Consider the following 23,127-nt stretch of genomic DNA (forward strand, 5'->3'; position numbering starts at 1 on the left):
GCGTTAATTATATGCAAGGTAGGCGTTCCCTTCCAAAAAATGACTTTAAGGCCTGTGCCCCATATTTATACTCTGACGTCATTTTGACGCACAGGAGGGGGGGGGCCTTAAAAAACGACGCACAGCCTGATGGGCGCAGTTTTTTAACGCCTGGGTCAGGGCAGGCGTTAAGGGACCTGTGGGCTCGGAAGAAGCCCAGAGGTGCCCTCCCCTGCCCCCAGGGACACCCCCTGCCACCCTTGCCCACCCCAGGAGGACACCCAAGGATGGAGGGACCCATCCCAGGGAAGGAAAGGTAAGTTTGGGTAAGTATTTTTTTCAGATTTTTTTTGTGACATAGGGGGGCCTGATTTGGGCCCCCCTACATGCCACTATGCCCAATGGCCATGCCCAGGGGACATAAGTCCCCTGGGCATGGCCATTGGGCAAGGGGGCATGACTCCTGTCTTTGCTAAGACAGGAGTCATGTCAATGGAGGTTGGGCGTCAAAAAAAATTGCGCAAATCCGGTTTGAGGCCTGAATTTTGCCTCAGACCTGACCTGCCCCATTTTTTGACGCACAACCCCCATTTTCCCATACGCCGGCGCTGCCTGGTGTGAGTCATTTTTTTTTTACGCACACCAGTCCGCAGCGCCGGCTAACGTCATTCCATAAATAAGGCGCCCGCATGGCGCGTTGGAATGGCATTAGCCGGCGGTAAAATTTTTGACGCACAACTGCGTTGGCGCAGTTGTGCGTCAAAAAGTATAAATATGGGCCTGCATGTTTTCCATGGTGCCTCATTGTAGGCACGCTGTTCATTGCTTGTTGGATTTGCAAATGGGGTCATGACCCACAGCTGTATGCCATAACCTTGGTCAGCTGCAAAGAAAAGAGGGAGAAATTTAGTGAAGAGTTGAGAGGGATCTGGAATATTCCATGGTAGTAGTTGGTTGCAGTTTGAGTGGTGAATCAGAGGTGATTGTGGTGTTGTGTATGTTCTAGGTCTTGTAATATGGCTCAATTTGACTTTGTTGATGTACATGACATTATTGAATACTGACTCAAGGACCTGTATATGACCATCAGGTTTCCAATACGTATGCTCATGATGTATGTAACATTTGTGTAGTCCATTTTAGTAGTAGTGTCCTTATCTTAGATGGAGGCTACCACCTCCTTGGAGCACAATGGTGTCAGATGTGTAGCCAGCATAGTTGCCCTACAAAGCCAGCCTATTCCGTTGCTGTTGGCATGTGGTATTACACATGCAGTGCAACACTTAATGGGCCTTAGTGGCAGATGATGGTTGTGCCAGTCATCTTGGCCCTCTGGTGGTCTCAAGAATGCCAGGCTCACAGTGGTAGTTGGACCGCCGCAGTTCTGGCGGTATGACCCCCACATTATGACTGTGGTGGACCCACCATGGTTGGACTGCCACAATTGCCAGGTTGCCACCATTCTTCCCAATTTTGACTCCCCAATCTGCCAGCCTTTGCATGGTGGTTCCACCGCCATGCAAGGACTTGTGGAATGGGGGTGTCAGGTGCCCCCTGGAGGCCCCTGCACTGGCCATGCACTTGGCATGGGCAGTGCTGGGGCCCCATGGACAGACATGTAGTGCTTTCCAAAGCACAAATTACAGGTAGAAAGCGCAACCAGTGCTCCTGCACTTGCCCCAATGCCACATTGCAGCCATCTCAATTACAAACCGGCTGCAATGTTTTGGCCCTCTTCCCAGCTGGGCCGGCAGATAGAAACATTGTTTCTGCCCACAGGCCCAGCAGTGAACTCCTAATAGGGCCGGCAGGGCTTTGATCACAATGGCGGTCTAAGGGCGGTGGAACTTTGCTGAGCGGCCTCTGCCTGACAACAAATTTATGATGAGTGTCCAGGTGTCCCTGGGTGTGTATCATATATTAGTATGATGATCACATGTGGTACAGGTGTATGTCCTAGCTTCTTAGTAATTGGATTGTCAGCCATACTTACTACACATGCACAGTGCAGACTTTGGGAGGGGGCCCTGCTATTTTTCTGAAGTGTCACTTAGTACAGTGCATGTATGGCCAGTCATGTCCTCCATACTCCTATTGGGGCCTACTATGGCATCCATGTACATCACAGTTTAGCAATGACTGAGCACCATGGTGAACTATTGTTAGTCTACAGTACAGGCTTGATGGTGTTACGGAGTGCTAAGTGGGGCATGTGAGGTGTCAGTTGAGTAGTTGTGCCACCATTTCTCGTGATTCTGCCCCATAGTCCTGAATGGCAGGTACATTGGTCTTTTAATGTGTGCAATAAAATGCATTTGACAGATGTATGTGCAGCCGATAGATATGTCAGGTATGTGTAGATGAGATATCCAAGTGGGAACCGCCAGAATACCGCTGCGCGGTCAAAAGACCGCTGCGGTTATTCTGAGTTTCCCGCTGGGCTGGCGGGCGACCGCCAGAAGGCCGCCCGCCAGCCCAGCGGGAAACCCCCTTCCATGAGGATGTCGGCTCCGAATGGAGCCGGCGGAGTGGAAGGGGTGCGACGGGTGCAGTTGCACCCGTCGCGATTTTCAGTGTCTGCTTGGCAGACACTGAAAATCTTGGTGGGGCCCTGTTAGGGGGCCCCGCGACACCCGTTACCGCCAGCCAGGGCGGTAAGGGGGTCGGAATCCCCATGCCGGCGCTGCCTGCACCGCCGCCATGGAGGATTCCCCAGGGCAGCGGGAAACCGGCGGGACACCGCCGGTTTTCCGTTTCTGACCGCGGCTGTACCGCCGCGGTCAGAATGCCCATGGATGCACAGCCAGCCTGTTGGCGGTGCATCCGCGGTCCCCGGCCCTGGCGGTCCATGACCGCCAGGGTCGGAATGACCCCCATAGTTGTTGTTGGCAGGACTTGGGTGGCATTTGATGTAGATTGTGCCTGCATCTTGCACAACATTAATGAGGTGGGGATGTGCCTAGGTGTGACTTTCTCTACATGGTCATGCCATAGGCCAATGACATTGCAGAGCTATTGTTGTTTTGGTCTGATGTGTGTGAAGTATATTTAGTAGTCAACGAGTGGACACTTGCAGTGGTTTGTTGTCTTCTTCTGTATGCAAAGGGGACATAGTTCCATCTGTCCTTCCTGTGGTGTGGCTGTTAGTTTGTGGCTGTGTTAGGCACATGTGGGTGTTTGCGTTTGTGATGTCCAGTCATTGTGGTGTACTGTGGCATGGTACATATGTGTTGTTGCCAGTACATCTGTGGTCCCATGCCCATGCATCTTTGTTGTGGTGAATATGTTGTTTGTCCTACAGGGTTTGTGTGTTGTGTATTGATTGGTTGGTTGACTTACCGACAAGTGAGCCATTGGCATTTTGTCTATCCTGGAAACGCTCATTGATGGTGGAGTGCTGGAATATGTAAGCTTCATGGACACTGCCGAGACACTTGCCTAGTATGTTCATGAAGAGCCCACAGTGGTCCACAATGGCCTGCACATTTATGGAACGGGTGTGCTTGCAGTTCCTATATAGGTGTTCCATAGCTGCAGGTGGCACCAGTTGTACATGGTTACAGTCCATTGCACCCAGCACATGCGGAAACCCAGCAATCTGATAGAAACCTTGCTTGGTCTCCTGCTGCAGTTGCTGGGTGTTTGGAAAGCAGATGTGGTGGGGTGTGAGGTGGACAATGGCATCTAGGACATTAGACAGGAAAATGGATATTGATGGCTGGGAGACTCCAGCCACTAGTGCCCCTGTTGCCTGAAAGGATCCAGAAGCCAGTATGTGCAGAACAGTGAGGAGCTTTGTGATGGATGATATGTTTTTGGGAGTTTGCAGCCTGGCTGTAATGTCTGGTGCAATCTGGTTCAACAGGCGTAGAATGGATTCCCAGTTGAGAAGGTAAGTCCTGATGATGTGTTGCTCCTTGAGGCAAAGGAGGATTGTCTTCTCCAGAATTATCCCTTCCTGCCTTCTGTGTTGCCTTTTTGGGTGCTGTGGTGGTGTTTGGGGTTGCTGTTGTGGAGGCAGAGGGAGCTGCTGTTGTTGTGGACATCTGCATTGTGTCCCTAGCTGGAGCAGTACAACTCCCATGTTGTCCTGGAGGGAGAAAATGTTCTTTCTGTGAACTTTCCTTAAGTAGTGGCGTATGTGCCTCATTTTAATGCCTTGTCAGACCCAGGCATTAAAATTGAACGCAAAACAGGATTAACATCATTTTTTGGGTGCGCCTCCCACCCGTGAATCATTGCACAGGGGGGTAAATATGGCGCTACAGGCTTAGAGTCATTTTTTGGATGGGAAGGCCTACCTTGCATCTCATTGACGCAAGGTGGGTTCACAATCCAAAAACATGATGTTAACTCCTAAATTGTGATGCTAGACGGGTCTAGAGTCAAGATATAAATATGGAGTTATGTTTGCACCGAATTTGCATTAAAAAAATGATGCAAATTTGAGTATAAATATGCCCCATAGTGTTGGCTGTAGGTTGGAGTGGTGCTGTTGGTGCAGGAGTGCTGCTCCCAGGTTCCTTTCCGGAGGCCGGTGTGGCAGGCACACATCTCCTGAAAAAGGTTGCAGTCGGCACACTACTGGTATACCGCTGCTCCTTCTTACTGACCACTTTCTTGGTAGCAACTTTCTTTGGAGTCATCTTAAAGCTCTCAGTTGGCAGTGGCACTGAGTTATGCAAGCAGGTGAGATTGGTGGACTAAAATCACTGTACAGACCTTGTCTTTGGAAGTACTGCAGGTGATGTGAAAACTCTTCTCCTGTGCACCTAAAAGCAACCAAGAAAAAACATGAAATAACACAGACAAGTGCAATATTAGTGTGGCTTTTTACTTGTGTAATAAATACCAATTTACTCAAACACTGTAAGGTCACCACCACACCATTAAATTTAATTTCAAATCAGGCAACACAACGTACAGATATAGCTCTTGCTTTATCTCATCTGTTTTACAGTAGACACCTGTGGTAGTCAGAGAGAGGTGCACGAGTAATGGAATAATCCTTAAAAAACCTAATCTGGCAAAGGCTGTCCAGGGAAAATGGAATAGTCATTTAAAAAATAATGATGCTGCTGATGTGTCTGCAGTGCACCACAGCCAGGGTGTCCATGAGGAAATAGAATTATTATGTACCTGAAGTAACAAAGGGCCAGATGTATCATTTTATCCAGTAGTGATTACCTAATTGTGATTTTTTGCGAATCACAGTTAAGTAATCACTATTGGAATGTATGAAACTCCAGGAGTTTCATACTGCGATTCACAAGGGCTCACAAATGGACCTACCTCATTAATATTCATGAGGTAGGTCGCAATTTGCAAGCCATTGCGAATGGCTACAATCACAGGGATGGTGGCCTACTGGGCTCAGCAGACTACCATCTCTGTCATTGCTTTTCAATAAAGCAATCCTTTTTTTTAGTGCAGCCCATTTTCCTCAAAAGAAAACGGAATGCATTTAAAAATGAAAAATTAAAAGTTTTCTTTTCATATTTTAAGAGTAGGCAGTGGTCTGTGGGACCACTGCCTGCTCTTAAAAAACGTTTTTGCATGCACTCACAAAGGGGAAGGTGTCCCATCGGGAACCCTTCCCCTTTGCAAATTGGTTACCACCTATTTGAAGCATTCACGGTCACAAAACAATCATACATGCCTCTGCCCTTGGCACACCCCTTCCTAATACCGAATTGGTATGTAGTTGCAAATCCAACCAACGATTCGGTAACACGTTACCGAATCGCAAATTGCACTTGTGACATACCAAAATACATTTTTGCAAAAATGTTTGATACATCTGGCCCTAAAAGCTATAGCATGGCTTTTCACCTATGTAGGATGGATGGATGGATGGATGGATCGAGAAATGGTTGACAGATGGATGAATGGATCAAGGTAAAATGCAGAATTAAATAAATTGAAAAAATAAAAAATGTTTAAAAAAATAAAATCTAAGATAATAAATTAAAAAACAAAAAATGTAACTTAATAATCTAAATCAAACAATTAAAATAAAAGCTTAACATATAAACTTAAATTTAGTAAATGATCAATAATTCCCAATGTTTCTATGGGAGGACAAGAAGAGAGAAGCCTATTGTGAGGAAAGGAGACACAAAATAAGAGATGCAAAAAAAGGAAGAACATATTATAAGAAATGTTTATCAGAATCATATTATTTTAGCGCACTACAATGATCCCCAAGCATATCAGTATTAAACTGGCATCAAATGAATCCATGCAAAGGCACACTGGCTGGATGCAGAAAATGGCTGCCAGCTATATGCTCATACAAAAACAACAGCAAGTGAGGAGGCATAGGGATCAAACAAAACATGCAAGCCTATGGTAAAAGCACACAGGCTGGATGCACAAAGTGTCCGCCAGCCACATGGTCAAACAACAGCAGAAAGTAAGGAGGCATGGAGATCAATTAACACATGCAAGTCTATAGCAAAGACACACTGACTGGATGCACAAAATGGCAGTCAGCCACCAGGAGTCTGTACATGGGGTTATGTCTCCATCTCCTATTCATCTGCAGCAGTAGGAATCTAAGGGACACAAGAGTGAGGAGACTCACATGCCACCAGCACCCCTCCCTCTGCAAAAGGTGAACCACCCTCCAAACGTTCCCTGTGATCCAGACAGAAGCCAGAGACACTTGCCAAGACCCCCACCAGGAAGTGAGATTCTCCTGATTCCTCCCCTTATGTCCCACACAGTCACCCTGTCCACCTTGAACTGCCATGGCCTTCCTATGTCCCCTTGGACAATGCACCTGTGCTACAAACAGACTGGAACAATATCCTGGACTTTCCTCCATCATTACCCCATCCCTTTGCACTTGCCCCTCTACATTTTAGCACTTCAACAAACACCCTTGAAAAACAGAAGTTTGGAGTATGTCATGTATATCAATATGCATTCATTGCAACGGGTACAAACATTGCAAATCAACTGTACAGAAAATGAGCATAGATTACTGACCTGTAACTGGCTGCAGTGATCACACCAGGAGTATATGTGAGGTCCCCAACATCTGCAAAATTAATTGCCAGAGGGAACAGTAAGTGGGCATAGAAGTGTGAAATATTAGCATGCCAGTGCCACAGAAATGTCATTAAAATGTGAAGTAACACTGTCCTACCTGTGTGTCATTGGAAGTATTGTCTGATCACAGATGTTCTGTTGTCCTCATCCTCATCATCTGCCTCCTCATCCTCACTGTCCACAGGGTCCACTGCTGCCACACGGGCATCTCCAGCCTCTTCCTCCTGCAGGAATGGGACTTGGCGTCTGAGGGCCAGGTTATGCAACATGCACCATGCCAGCACTATCTGGCAGACCTTCTTGGGTGAGTAGCACAGGGATCCACCTGTCAGATGGAGACACCGGAACCTGGCCTTCAGGAGGTCAAAGGTCCTTTCAATTATCCTTCTGGTTTGCCCATGGGCCTCATTATAACATTCTTCTGCCCTTGTCCTGGCATGCCTCACAGGGGTCAGCAGCCATGATAGGTTGGGATAACCAGAGTCACCTGTAATATTGAGGGATAACATTTAGCCACACACTATCCCATATGGCCCACACCATTCCCATACACCAACTTATACTTGGTGGGAACCAGGGCTCACCTATTAGCCACACCCTGTGCCTCTGGAGTTGGGCCATCACATTTAGGATGCTGCTATTCCTCAGGACAAAGACATCATGCACCAACCCAGGATACTTAGCATTGACGTGGGAGATGTACTGGTCCACAACGCACACCATCTGCACATTCATAGAGTGGAAACTCTTCTGATTCCTGAACACCTGTTCAGTCTGGCGACGGGGGGACAAATGCAATATGTGTCCCATTAATTGCCCCAATTATGTTGGGGATGTGTCCCATTGCATAGAACTTGGCCTTCACTGTGACAAAATCTTCAACCCGGGGGAAAGCAATGTTGCTGCACATTTGTTTAATTAGGGCAGACAAAACTCTGGTCAGCACTATTGAGAACATTGGCTGTGACATTCCTGCTGCCGAGCCCACTGTCACTTGGAAAGAACCAGTTGCCAGGAAATGGAGCACTGATAGCACTTGCACATGAGGGGGGATCCCAGTTGGGTGACGGATAGCAGATATCAGGTCAGGCCCCAATTGGGCACACAGCTCTATGATTGTGGCCCTGTCCAGTCTATAGGTGAGGATAATGTGTCTCTCCTCCAGTGTTGTCACTTCCACCAGGGGTCTGTACACGGGGTTATGTCTCCATCTCCTATTCTTTTGCAGCGGTAGGAATCTAAGGGACACAAGCCTGTCTTGTGTGGAGGGACAGTTGGTAGTGAGGTAATTCTGCTGATGTTGTGCGCCATTGCGGGAGGCGGTTGGGAACCGCCTTGCAACTCCTCATTGGTTATAATTGGGCCCTCTGGGGTACAGTGGCCAATGGTGATCTACGCCGGCGGTGACGGTATGCACTGTCGCGAACGTAACTGCCATTTTCTTTCTGATTCCTCACTTGCTACCTGACCTTCCACAGGAGAGGACCTACACTGCATGTGCTGCTGTGACCTGTGTCTGGAACCTACCCTGGCCCATGTGACCGGGGAAAGGGCCCCAGCCTTCACTTCGGGGGAGTTGGAGAGACTGGTGGATGGGGTCCTACCCCAGTACGGACTGCTGTATGGGCCTCCAGACCAACAGGTGAGTAAACTGTGGGCACGATGCATGTGGCATGGATGCATGGAGTGGTGTGTGTGAAGGCCTCGTGTAAGGGGTGGGGTGGATGACCACTGGGTGGAGTACAGGTTGTATGCTGGGCCATGTGTGTGTAAATGGTAATGGAAACGGGTATAGTGGGCCATATGTTTAACAGGCAGGACTGTTTGTCTAAATCTATTTTCCTGTGTGCATTGCCTCTGCAGGTCAGTGCCCATCACAAAAAGGGTATATGGTGTGCCATTGCCAAGGACATGTGGACCCTGGAGGTCTATGGCATGCAGAGCACCCACTCTCGCAAACGGTGGGAGTACATGAGACGCTGGCATGGAAAATGGCTGAGGCCCAGCTTTGCCTCCCAACGAGGGAGGGGTGCCCGTCAAACCCTGACCCCCCTGATGGCCTGCATACTGGAGGTGGCCTATCCAGAGCTGGATGGGCGCTTGAGGGTATCACAGCAGCCACAAGGGGGTGAGTACAGTGCCCATCATTACAACTTACGCATAGTAGGGTGGTATCGGGTGGGGGATGTGTGTCAGTGGGTACCTCTAGGCCAGGCCTGATATTGCAGCATATGTCCCCTGGTGTCTAGGGCTCAGAAGGAAAAATCTTGCAACCTAGCTCGTAGGTATCCACTACTGGTCAGGGCTGCGTGGGCCCCAGGTGAGCTGCATTTGGCGGTGTGTGGCCCTCCCCATGCCTTGGCTGCTAACTATTTCTCTGGTAGTGCAAATGCATTTTGTGTAGGCCTGTTACCCGGGTGTGAGGGGAGGGTGCTGTGTACGCCAACGGTATTGGTGCAGCCATTGACAAAGTGTATCCTTTGTCTCTTCCCCCCCGTTTTTGTTTTGTGATCCTGTCCTTATGTGCATTAGCATCATCTGGCAGAGGAGCAGAGGCACCTGTGATGGAGGGAGCTGCATCCCACAGTACCCAGGAGGCAGAGTCCACTGACGCTGAGGGCACCAGTGGGACGGAGGGCGTAGGGAGCACCACGGCAGAGACTGGAGGGGACAGTTCTGACACAGATAACTCCTCCGCTGGAAGCTCCTTGGTGGTGGTGGACCCTTATGTGACTACCCCAGCTACAGGTACATCCGCCACCCCCGTACCAGCACCACCCTCCCAGCAGCCTCTTAGCGAGTTGCCAGTGCTCGCTCACTCAGGAGGGTGGGCATCTCCTTCGCCCCAGGCACCTCAGGCCCTGCCCCATTTAGCCCTGCTGCCCTGAGTGAGGAGGCTATTGACCTCCTGAGATCCATCTCTGTAGGGTAGTCAACCATTGTGACTGCCATCCAGTTGCTGGCAGCTCAGATGCAACAATCTAATGCATTCCTGGAGGACATTCACACTGGAGATCGATTCAGGCTCTAGCCTCCTCTCTGATGGCAGCCATTGTCCCTGTTTCAACCGTCCCCCTCCACCTTACACTTCCCAGTCCCATTCTCCTCAACCCCAACCCATCCCAAGCACACAGGCAGACAAGCATGCACACAAGACAAAAACCAAGGGTGTCACAGGCAAACACATGCACCACACTTCATCCCACAGGCACTCACACGAACACCATCCAGTTGCAGACACAACAACATCCACTGTTTCCACTGTTTACCCCTCCTTCTCCTCATCCTCCACCACCTCCCACCCAGTTCTGTCCACACTCACACCTTCATGCACGACATCATCATCCACTACCAACATCACCAAAACAAGCAGAACACACACCTCACAGGCCGACACCTCCACAACAGACATGCAGACATTCCCTTTGTCCTCTCCCACTGTGTCTGTCCCCCTCCTAAAGTACACAAATGCAAGCACCCAGACACCCAACAGCCATCCACCTCACAACAGCATACAGCCCATCCACTTGCACCCAAAAGCAGCAGACAGACAGGAAGACCAAGGAGCCTACACCAGCAGGCAAGAAGAGAAAGGAGCCTGCCCCAGCAGGCAGGAAGACCAAGGGGCCTGGGCCAGGAACTGTGACGGAGCCCCCACCACCAACCATGGCTGTTCAGCCATCCGAGGTTTCAGGGGATGGGCAGGAGCCTCTCCCCACCAGCAGCACCACCACTGTGCAGCCGTCCGGGCATGCAGGGGATGGGCAGGAGCCTCCCCCCACCAGTAGCACCACCACTGTGAAGCCGTTTAAGGTTACAGGGGGTGGGCAGGAGCCTCCCCCCACCAACAGCACCACCATTGTGCAGCCGTCCGAGGTTGCAGGGGATTGGCAGGAGCCTCCCCCACCAACAGCACCACCACTGTGCAGCCATCAACGCGGGCGGACGACATGTAATCCTGCCTCCATGGGCTGCTGTGTGGCCTGCCCCCTCCAAAGCCTGTGGGTATGACACCCACCAGATAGACTGTGGCCTTTCACTTCCCAGGATCAAGCACAGGGCATGTTGCCCCCTCCAGAACCAGTGGGTATGACACCCACCTGAGAGACTGTGGCATTGCACTCCCCAGGATCAGGCACAGGGCATGTTGCCCCCTCCAAAACCAGTGGGTATGACACCCACCTGAGAGACTGGGGCCCATCACTCCCCAGGATCTAGCATAGGGCATGTTGCCCCCTCCAGAACCAGTGGGTATGACACCCACCTGAAAGACTGTGACCTTGCACTCCCCAGGGTCAGGCACAGCACAGGACATGTTGCCCCTACCAGAACCAGTGGGTAAGACACCCACCTGAGAGACTGTGCCCCTTCACTCCCCAGGATCAAGCACAGGGCATGTTGCCCCCTCCAGAACCAGTGGGTATGACATCCACCTGGGAGACTGTGGGCCATCACTCCGCAGGATCAAGCACAGGGCATGTTGCCCCCTCCAGAACCAGTGTATTGTTACATCTCCCAGCTGAGGTGCTCCCTCCGTCCCCTGTCCCCCTGAGGTGCCTGCCTATTTACCAACTGATGCACCTGCAGTGTTCTCTCTGTGTTGAAGCAGGTGACATGTGTGGCCTTGGACTTTGGCCTGTGGCCATGTGGCCTACGAACATTGTGGACTGGGATGTGTCCCTTGTTCTGTACATATGTATATATCTATTGCCTTGCCAAACTTATTTTTCATACTGTGTTGATTTCATTACATTCACTTTTGCGAAATCGTTTTGTCCTTGCATTATTCAGCTGAGTGATGGGGCAAAATAGTTTTTATAATGCATCTGGTTGTGGATGGTGTGTGTGTGGGGGTTGTGTGGTGTGTGTGTGTGTGTCACTCTCTTTTTACTCCCCCACTCCCTTGTGTGCTTGGCGGATGAACTCAGCATCGTCATCTTTGCAAGCGTTGATGTTCGTGGTGGAGTAGAACGTAGAAGATCATCAGGAAGACATGCAGTTCAGGTTCCATGGCAGCATGGTTCTTCCCTGTGTCTCCAACGGTGAGTCCTTTCCCTTCTGAGCTCTGTTTCTGCCAGGCCTTTGATGTCGTTGGCACCGCCCCGGAAAAGGTGGCGGTTTGGCATGCCATAATATGGTGGGCGGAACATTGACTTCTGCCTGGCTGTAGGTGCCTACCTCCGTGGTGGCTGTTGGTTTCACCCTGGCAGTCAGTGTGGTACATTGGCTGTCTATCGGAGATCTTTCCGCATTGGTCATATTTTGGTAGTAGTTACCGCCACTATATCACCGACCGCCAGGGTCGTAATGAGGGCCTTAGTCCTTAAATCCAATGGTATATCCAGGAGACAAAGAGAGTGATCCTCCCACCTCAAAATCCAATTGAAAAGTGATCAGGAGATGACAAATCACTGAGAGGTGCCTGCTGGACAGGAACATGAAGTTGGAGTCTCTAGGGCACATCCTGCCTCTTAAAAAACGGTTTCTCACACAAAAAAACAACTTGAAGGGTCCATTGGAGAAGAAAGTCCACTAGAGCTATATGCATCTTGAGTACAAAATCTACTTGAGGTGTGTTTGTGCTTGCGAGCAACATCTTGCTGACCTCACTGTTGAAGTGAGTTCCTCGTTTTGACTCCAGAGAAACCAGTAGGCAGTACCTAGGTACTAGCTCCCTTAACGGCAGTTTAGCCACAGTGAAACTGTAATTTCTCCTTTAAATACTTCATAGATTGAGTTGAAGTGGTCATCCTTGCCAGCACGACTTTGGAAGCCCTCAGATCAGTCAGGCAGGAGACGCAATTGGATCAGAGTTCGAGTTCGATCCTGGGCTACGCGCCTGTTCCATAGGGGAGCTCCTGTCTGAGCACCAAGTCTCTTTATACCTTAAAACACCATTTTAGCTATAGTTTTATACATGTTATTTTAACAAACTAGGCCTGCCGCTGTGCACTTTCACCTAGATATGTTTTATTCTAGTTTAGTTATATTATTTTAACAAAAGCTACATTTGTGGTCTTTTTTTATTTTCTCTATCTAGCTGTTCAGACCCAGTCTCCCGCAGTACAAGTGATTCTGCCGCCCAAATCCAGTAGTCTCATTAGGATAATGAGAACCTACGTGACATGGTGCCGCCAACGTTTGGTCAGGCACCAATTTTTAGGTCCTCCTGGGTATCTCTGTCTCCCTACATGCAAAGACACATCAGTACTATACACAGAGACGTCTGTGGTATTGAGGATTTTCCTCCTCAGCTAAGTAGGAAGTACCTAACTAACACTGTAGGTTGTTCAAACTTGAACCCTAAAAGGATTATCCCTATTTGGTGTGCTCATCCCTGAACAAAAATTTACCATTCATCATGGTGAACCCGCAACGGGTAGCAATTGCAGTCAATATGCGACCACCCCATACTGCACATTTATTGGCACATGGCCTAACGGCCTGGGGGGTCCAGCTACATTTGTTGTTGAAGCTCATGCAGCATACAAAACAGAAATGTTCTATTCTTGGGTCACATTTCCAGCAGCTAATGGGAGCACAAATACATTTCATCACTATACACCTGCAAACATACCCGCACAATATAGAGCATATGTATATCTAGAAATACCTCTATCTTATCAAGAACTTAATAATTGACTTGATGGCGCCCTGCCACATACAATTCTACACGTTAGGTTAGGTCCTCTAAGTAATGATGGTTCTATCTGGCCTTTATTGGCCGCATATATACCGCACCCTGATGCAGCAAGCTTGACGGTAGCTGAAGTCCGTTGCTCATATGCTGAACTTATGGAAATATATAGATGTTTAGTACAGTTTATAATGCACACATTAAATACAAACCCATCACATGCTGCCCTGGCACAACCACATACAGTAACGCCAGGCATTAATCCTGTGACTGTACATTTGATCATGGGTAAGGTACCCACCAAATGAGAAGAGATTCCGTTTTGGTTAGCTCAAAAAATAAATGCACTGGAAGTGGTATTTCCCCATACGGGACCTCAGGATAAGCATAGAATATTAAGTATGTGCTTGCCATTTGGGATGGTTCCCATAGTAGATACCTACAACACTTGGGGCACGGAATTTGCCACGCTCTATACTACCACACGTGGTACACCAATACTTGCCAATCTGCCCAAAGTCTTAAAACAAATTCAAGATGATTACGGGGCTGCCCAGGCCCTAGGCTTAGGGGGTTGCAACTTATGGGCAATAGTGCCACTGTATCTTCAATCATATTAAGTAACCTTAAAGGGGAAGCATATGCACTAGCATGCGGCTCCGTGACGTTCCTCTCCAGGATCAAGAACGTGAGCTGCCAAAGATTATCGTGGGGACCTATTCTAGTATTAGTCGAGATAGTCTGGGGGCCAGACCCATAAAATCACAATTTCAGGGTAAATCTAATAAAGATTCTACCAAGCAAGCACCTGAGGTTTCTAAAAAACGCTGGGATAAAAAACAACAAAAACCTAAAAAAGAAATGGGAGAATACAATCTCAGAAATAGCGATAATATTAAACTGCCTGACAGATATCAATATACTTATACGTGCCAATCTTGTTCCTTTCAGGACTCACTGGAAAAACACATTGAGAGAGGTGGGCGGTCAGAGCGAAGAACTGAGTATGTGAAACCGAGACAGGAATCACAACACTCTACATAGGTTTCTGTTAAAAAAGAAGAGAAGCTTCCCCAACACAAAACACAATTTAAAAAGAAAAAAGTGGCAGCAGTTGTGATTCGAAATGCCACTCAAGAAGAGGGCTCTATTGAAGAAAAAGACGCACAGTAGTTTGCCGGAATCTTCAAGAGCATCTGATGTGAAAGCAACTGATGACTTCTTACAAGTTGAAACTGCGGTCATGTGTGTCTCCACGCCTGACAAGGTATACAAGGTAACAATACAGTTAGAAGGAGGCATTGAACGCACAATCGACGCAATCTTCTGGGACTGCGTTGTAAACATTTATGATATTCTTTGGCCGAAAAGGATTGGCCACCTGAATTTGTCCGTACTTGCCCATATGGGGAAGAGGTTATCAAACCTTCTTTCTCGCCTCTTGTTCCCGATGAGCTTGCAGAATCCTACGCCATTGATTGGGCATTGGTGCAGGCACTCACGTTATATTGCAGCCACATAGGGTGGGATAAAGATTCCCCCATCATGTAATTCCAATTAAAAATCAACTCCAACCTCAACCCCAGTACCCAATAAAAAAATAATGCTAAAGCACCTGCGAGGGAAACCTCACACAACTAGAGTACCAGGGAGAAGTCGATCCCTGTGTCTAACCAACAAATAATCCTTTATTCCCTGTAGCTAAACCAGACCATTCATACTGAATAGTCTTAGACTATAGACATTTAAACAGTCACACACGCACAAATGCTATACGAAACTTTCATAGCACGGCACTTCTGAACAGCATAGCGCGCAAAAAATACAAAACAATACTGGATATTTAAAATGGTTTCTTCTGCCAAAATATAGCACTTGAGAGTAGAGACTTAACAAGTTTCAGCACGCTAGGCTCTCAGGAAATTCCATCGTTTACCACAGGGGTATAGGAACAGTCGAGGACTGTCCGCGGCTCATGTAACTTTAACATTGCACGACATTGACCCTGAAGCATTGTCCTATGTAGATGATAAATACCTCACGGACAATGAATTACAGCAACATCTAAGACGGGTAGCCCGCTTGTGGGATTTGCTGAATTCGGCTATAAATTCAACTTTAAAAAAAAAAAATTGCCTTCCTTAGTGTCCTGTTTCTGGGATGCAAATTATCAATTGAAGGAAAGAGCCTAGTGCCACAATTCTTAGAAAAATGCGCACAGTTACAATCTTCAAATACTATTTAAAAACTCCAATCCCTATTGGGTTTCCTAAATCTTGGCAGAACATGCATTCCAGATTACTCATCACGCATAAAACCTTTATATGACTTAAAACGTCCTGACTTTTCCAGTAAATTCTGGACAGTCAAACATAAACGTATTTTCAGAGCATTGCAACAAGAAATGCTTGTAGCACAACATTTACACACAAGGGACAATAAACATCCGGTCATCAGAGTAATTGCTGGTACCATTGGTTTCACCTATGTAACATTCAATGAGAGTGAGACAGTCCTGATTGCATACAAATCACATTTGTACTCAACAGAAGAACAACGTTTTGCTCCCACTGAGAAAATTCTCACTGCTGTTCAGATGGCAGTCATTAAAGAAAGACCACTAGCCAAGGGAAAACGCACTATTGTTGTATCTCCAATTCCAGTCCTGGAGGCTGTTACCAAAGCCAGCGTTCCAAATGCTAAAGCATTACATCCACGTTAGATCCAATGGGCAACGTCTCTGACAGCCACTGATGTAGATTATATTTTTGACCCAAAGTTAAAAACTCAAGAATGTTTGCAATATGAACTAGAATACCCAGTTCTGGCAAATACATTGCCTATTGATCAATATCAAAGAGTCATGTACATCGATTGCTCAGCACAACCTGCAATAGGCACAATGCATCATAAGTCGTAAGTGGCTATATGGAGGGTAGTAAGTTCTATTCACAACATACATTCACTGAAACCCAAGGGGGTTGGCCTGCACAGCTAGCAGAACTAAAGGCTCTGGTGATGGCACTGGGACATACGGATCTTGCACAGCTAACACTGATTGTCTGTGATTCATATTATTGTGTCCCATCCTTCAATGAATATCTGCATTACTGGCACCAGAATGGGTTCAGAGATTGCAAAGGTAACACCATCAAACGCAGACTTCTGTGGAGGAAAGTAGTGGATCTGAAGGAAACTCTACCTAATGTCCATGTTGTACATACACTTGGACACCAGCACGTTGGAATGCACGTTGCTGGAAATACACTGGCTGATAAAGCAGCCAAATCAGCAGTAGCTATGGCTTCTGTTGCTGCAGCAACTTGTTCTAGGATAAAACCGGACGATGACATATGGGCTGCCGTAAAAGCCACGGCTGAAGGCACGCCATTTCCAAAAGCATTTCCTGATGAATATTCCTACCGAATGGGAGGCTTCTTAGACGCAAAAGTAAAAATAGCAGGCGTGGGAGTTCGAGTAATTCCAATAAAGACCTTAGACCAGAGTTGATCAAAGCAGGGCATGAGGGGGTTGCCTCTGCCCATGCTGGTGTGGCAGCTACAATATCATTATTGCAGGCTTGTTTTTCGTGGCCAGGTCTTTACAAACAGACCAAGCAGTATGTCCTTTGTTGTGATATCTGCCAACAAATTAAGGGGTCCCCTGTCAAACGGCCAACACAGACACCCCTTCTAATTTCTAACAAACCACTACAATGTGTGTACTTGGACCATTGTGGTCCCTTGACACCTGACAGTGCATACAAATATATCCTACTCGCTGTTGACTCCTGCTCCAGATTTCTATGGGTGTGGCCCCAACGCTCGGCTGACGCTCAGACTGTAATTAAAGATTTGCAAGTCTTTATCGGTACATATGCAATTGCGGCTTTCCACTCGGACCAGGGCCCTGCTTTCACCTCAAGGGCATTCAGGTACGCCACGGCTTCGTTAGGGGTCCAACTCGATAACTCGTCTCCATTTCATCCCAAGAGAAATGAAACTGAGATTTAAAGCAATCCTTAAGAGCCAGAATACTAGGTACGGGTCATAGTTGGCTTGATCACCTGTATGAAGTCCAGACAGCACTTAATAATTTGCCTAGAAGGTCCCTGGGGGGGGTCGTACTTCATACGAGTGCCTGTTTGGAACTCAAATATATGTTCCAGATCTTGATGGTCCTGGACATAAATGAACGTGTCACTGTCTTGCAGTAATTACAACACTTCCGTGATGACAACGCTTCTGCCAGTGATGCCTCCTTAGGAATTAAGGATGTACCAATAACATCTACCAGCTGGATTCCAAAGGTTAGGGATCTTGTACATGACAAAGTTGCTGTAAAAATTGAGTTTGGTCCTTCCTATCGTGCACCAGTTCCAGTCCTGGGAATATATGGTACCAGAACTGTTATTCTACCACCGCTGCCTGGTTCTAAAGAAAACCACTTTGTCTCCATCGACAATATCAAGTTACACGAGGTGGCCGATCCTGTAGAGCAGACCAGGATGAACAACCAGCAGTACTCGAATCCCTCTCACTACTGGTCAAGATATCCCTCTACAAGTTTTGAGCAGCAATGCTGACACCTCTCCGAGCTTGGGGAGGGTGGAAAATGATCTTGCATTAGTTCTACTAACATCAATTGCAAAAGTAACACGGAAATTTCTGATCGATTTGATTCGACCTCTACACAAACGGATGGCATCATTTACAGTGAACCATTGCGGTAGACTCCTACCAGTTCTCCTCCTTTAAATAAGGCTCCAGTTTTTGCACGAACTGCTTCTAGATACCTTGCCGACATCAATGACACCTTTTCGGACTCATTTGCCTCTTCTACCTAGAACTGCCAAAAACATGTAAGCTGATTGGTTTAAAACAAATTAATGTATTTTCCCATGGAATTATCTGTGGCTTTCCTTAACTGTATTGACTTTCCTTCTTTGGATTGGCCTTGCTATTACTTTCTTTCTACTAATATATGATCATTACCTTCCTGAACGATCAACAGTTGAACTGGTGGATGAGATCCTATAACCCCATTTTTCTTCTCACAAAGTTCGCAGAGACTTGTCTTTCGTGAACATTTCCGCTATATCAATTCCTGATGGGATTGTTTGGGATAAAGTCACATTTGATATATATGGCCCAACGGAGGTCATTTAAATACGATATGTGTTTAAACTTTCTATGAACGATGTAGTATTACCCGGAGTTGTTTCTGATGACTGAGATGTGAAAACATTGATTTTATGATGACTGAGTTGCAGTATTTTACTGTATTTGAAACTGAAGATGTTTATCAATCCAAAGAAAATTATGGTGACATGTTTTGCTATAATTATTATGGACACCATTTCATTCACAGAGCAAGTACCCCAAAGACTATTTTTAATTACACAAAATGGGAACATTGTCCAACTCCACCACAAGGGAGTTCTAAAACATATTCTGAAAAATGTACATATTTCTCTGGGCACAATGTTAAAAATGCTGAGTCATATTATTTCAAATTGCCATTGATGGAAAATGTACATATATTATTGACAGATACAAAATTAATTTATTCAGATTCCGTTGTTTCCCGGTTGGCTATAGAAGGCTATGAATATTGGTTGAAGTCGATTGACTTAAGTGTGTGGGGAACAAAAAACTGGAAAATAAGGGGAAAGGAAGCTTTGTTTAGAGCATGCCTCCTACCTGTTGAAATGATATTTTTAAATGAAACGCTTCAACAGACAAGCTGTTTAGGCTTAGCAAAAATTAAGGATTTGAATGCGCCCAGTATTCTTGCTGCTGCAAAATTTTACAAATGGCAAAAGTATATAAATGCAACTGAAGATCAGCTTGATAAATGGGTCCAAAATGGCAAGTTTAATGCTTCACTTTCACGTCCTGGTCGGTAGTTATTGTGGCCTATGGACACAAATGGGTGTCATAAACGTTTTGTAAACTCCACAAGGGGTTTTAGAACAAGTAGACCCTCGCTACGTGTCATCTAAACATGCGGGTATAGTAACAACATACAGTGTAGGGAAACTATGCCAGCAATGGTTGAAGAGTTCCTCACTAGATGCTGTTAGAGAACACCTCAGTCTCCTGTCTAATAATACTGACTTACAGGATTTCCTGTTAGGCCCCACAAAACAACACAGAAAGCGCTTCTTATGTGCAGTCTATAATGACATTTGGAAGCTTTCTCAACAAGAAGCTGCTGCCTGGTTAAGGCAAAGAGATCAGGAAAACTTACAGAAGGAATTAGCTGTTGTAGATAATGCGATTAATACCCTGTCCAGCTGAATATGCACCTTGACAGCATTGTTTCTTCTGCAATAGACATAATACAAAGTGGCATGTCCTCTTTACACCATGGACAGAGTCAACTAAGGTCCATTATGCAGTTAGGTTGGACACTATAAACACTGAAGGCAGGTCGCGTTCCCTGGCAACACATTAGTGCAAGGGACATATTTTCCACATTTTATTTAACATGACAACAACAACTAATAGCTAAAAAAGAAGCAACTCTTGTCTTGTTAAACATTGGTAAATTTAAAAAGTTGCCTTTTACTGTGGCTGAAATACCACCTGCTGAGTGGTTAATACACGGGGTCATCAATTTCAACACTTCAATTCACATCCTGCTTAAAACACATTACAGTGGGAAGATATGAAAGGCTAGGAGATAGTTACATCCATGAGGTGTGGGAGTTACCCTTCTCATACAAATGTCTCAGTGGCATGAAAGAGGTCTTTCTTAGCGGTAGCGAGTGCGAGACTTCTGTCAGCCATTCGAAAGTTTGTAAACAGCTGTCCTTGCATGGGGCGTGTAAATCTTCGGCAGTGAACTTGGCTTGTTGTCTGAAGATTAGACTTGCTTTCCAGGTGCTCTCGAATGGCAGCTATGTTCTCCTCAATAGTGAGAGCTGTTGTGGGATGCGAGCCCGAATAGTTTATGTCGTTTCGGTCTCCAAAATTGTTACATGCTGAGGGAATGTACTTTTTCCTCCTACACGACACAGGGAAGTAGCTGAGATTTGGCTCCATATTGCTACTTCAAATGTGAATTTTGACGAGTTGAGCAGACTCAAGGCTTTATTGTTTCATAAACATGTGGCACTTACATCTGCACGCAAGACCTCTGCACTTTAAGTTGCGAGGTCATCGGCAGAGATTCAGTCCCATTTAAGTACTAACTTTCCGAGACACTTTGGTGAACTTGTGGGACAGATATTTAATGCGCCCAGTACTACTGGGATCACAAATTTCTTTAAGGCTGTTGGTTCTGGTTTCGTTCACATCTTCTCCTCTGTATTTGGCTTAATACCTTCAGCCATCTACTCAATATCCTCCAGTATTTTCAGGGGATTTCCAATTACTTTGGCTATAATAGGTGTCATCTTGCTATTGCTACTTTTTCTGCTGTCCCGTTACAACAAGGAGGACTGAAAGCACTTCCACCAGCGCAGCTGTGTCATGAACGCATGATTCAGTACTTTGGAGCATCACTCCTGGAGCAATTGGAGTGTGACTGGTCTCTGTTATTCAGACCGGTTTTGCATTGTGTGCAGCCCATGTTTCTGTGCCTCTGGTGCTCTTTTGAATGAGCACTGTTTGTCTTTCTACGCAGTGCTTGCTTTCATTGGATGCTGATCTGCTGATGTTCTAGCTGAGGGTGCATTACCAGACATGCGCGTTGAGGGTGCGTTTACTACGGGAAGTTGTTTATGAGTTGCCCTTTGTGGAAAATGCAGTTCTAAACTCATTGTTGGGCACACCGCGGAATGCTGCTGCCTTGGTTGGAGCTCAGGCTTTGGAAAAACGAATGCTCCTTGGTTTTCCTTGGTGATGAACTTCCTACTTTACCTCCTGCCGAAGTGGAAGATTTCCTGTCTTCAATTGTCCCACATTCAATTGGCGATTTAAAAAATGACTCTGACATTTGAAATGCCATAATTAACATTTTAATGTCCTTTTAATACATGCTCAAGTGTCCTTTAACTTGTCATTATTGACATTCCCATATATATGCCTTAGGATGAATTTTAGTGGCTTCTATATATGTAATTAGGCTTTCAACCACCTTTGAACTGGCAAGGGGAGGGTGTTGTGTAGCCATTTTAGCTATAGTTTTATACATGTTATTTTAACAAACTAGGCCTGCCACTGTGTACTTTAACCTAGATATGTTTTATTCCAGCTTTGTTATATTATTTTAACAATACCTATATTTGCGGTCTTGTTTTATTTTCTCTATCTCGCTGTTCTTACCCTAGGTCAGCACTGCGTTTTTAAACAAGACATTTCTTTCACTCTGTACTTTTCTCAAGGCTGCAGTAAGATAGGTTGCTGGCAAAAATGGTACGCTTTCTCTCCAATGTTCACAAAAACATACACACTCTTACTAGGCGATCCTTTCTTGGAACATCAGCTGTTTTATTATAAAAACACTACTTTGACCCATGTATGTTAGAGGGAGATTCCAGCCAGATGACCACGGCTGCAGCTGCTTATGTAGACTACAGGCCTCTTGCTCAGGTATGAGGGATGAGGTCTTCCAGGGGGAACCTGAATAGCAGAATTAGAGTTTAACGTGCTGTGCTCTAACATAGCCTAGGTAGGAACTATTCTTAAAAACCGTAGTGACAACATGGTAGCATTATTTTTGTGTTTTACTCTCCTTGTCACAATCTTAATCTTATTGTGCTTCATCATCCTAGTTATTGCAATTCATGCAGTTACTTAAATAAAACCTTATTGAACTCTACCCTGCCTCTGATTGCTCTTGCATATGTGAGACTAATGTAACTGAGAGAAATGGATGAGATCTGAGTGACCACAATTCCCCTGAAGAGTCGTTTGTGTCATGCGCCCGGTTGCCCAGTCATCCCTGCTCTTGGGTGGAGATGAGGTACTGCTAGTTAGCCAGAACAAAACCCAGATTAGGCAGACAGGCATCACCTGGAGCAGGTTCAGACCCAGTCTCCCGCAGTACACGGGATTCTGCACCAAATCCAGTAGTCTCATTAGGATAACGAGAACCGACGGGACAGGCTATACTTCATCTGAGTCGAAAACACCCATAGAAGCTGTCCAGGCTGCCAATGTTTTTTCTGAGACAAACTTGTACATTCCCCTGATAAAAACAATCTCAGACTTGTGAACTCTTATTGTGTCCGCATCCCACATAGTATGTTTCACCACTGTCCTATCTTGTTCTGGTGAAGAGAAAAACAAAATCTGTGAGGAAAAACACCTGCGCTGCCCTGTAACTGCAGCAGGACACAAAATGGAGTAGATGGTCAAACGATGGTCAAATCTAAATAGCCCCACATTCCCCAAGTTTCTGAATAGTCTGCGGTGGTGTCCATGCAACAATATGAGATTTCTCTAAAGTCAGAATGAATCCGATCACTGTTGCTCTTTTAGCAACTCATTGAGCTATTACATTTG

Source organism: Pleurodeles waltl, chromosome 4_1 (assembly GCF_031143425.1).
Source record: "Pleurodeles waltl isolate 20211129_DDA chromosome 4_1, aPleWal1.hap1.20221129, whole genome shotgun sequence".
Lineage (NCBI taxonomy): Eukaryota > Metazoa > Chordata > Amphibia > Caudata > Salamandridae > Pleurodeles > Pleurodeles waltl.